Raw genomic sequence first — 762 nt, 5'->3', positions numbered from 1 at the left:
AAGCAGAGGTAAAGCCCTTCCAAAGGACCACTGAGGGGGTATCTACCTTATGGGGATAGAGGACTAGTAAGAAGTAGAGAGGCTGGAAGACAAGATACCTACTAATTCTTGCCACGATACAGTAATGTTTATCTGAATAATGGGAACCATTTATCTCCATTCCCAAAGGTGAGATTGATATTTGGAATCAAGCATTGATATAATCAGGAAAAGGCCTGGATCAAGATGGTGAAAAGTGCCATTCCTGCTGAAAACTCCCAATGAAATCCAGAAAAGACATGAAACAGAGAAACTAATAGGTCTACAACAGCATCAGGGAACTGCAAAACTAACAAGACCAGCTGGTGTTGCTCAGTGGTTAAGCATCGACCCATGAACCAGGAGTTCACAGTTCAATTCCCAGTCCGGCACGTGACAGGGTTGCAGGCTCAATCCCCCAATAGGGGGTGTGCAGGAGGCAGTCAATCAATGATTCTCTCTCATCATTGATGTTTCTCTCTCTCCCTCTCCCTTCCTCTCTGAAATCAATAAAAATATATTTAAAAACCAACCAAACAAAAAGCTAACACACATTTTAAGAAAGTCCTGGAAGATAGAGAGTAGAAAGAAATGCATGGTTAAAAGAAAAAAGGTAATTGAGCTCGTGAATTAATGCTGGATTCCTCCCCAAACTTTGCTAAAATACAGTAAATTAGAAAAAAAGTACAAAACCCACAAGGAAAAAATAACAGGCATTGAGGCAAGACTGAGCTAATGATGTCA

Source organism: Myotis brandtii, unplaced genomic scaffold, assembly GCF_000412655.1.
Source record: "Myotis brandtii unplaced genomic scaffold, ASM41265v1 scaffold45, whole genome shotgun sequence".
Lineage (NCBI taxonomy): Eukaryota > Metazoa > Chordata > Mammalia > Chiroptera > Vespertilionidae > Myotis > Myotis brandtii.
This window is presented reverse-complemented; position numbering follows the sequence as displayed.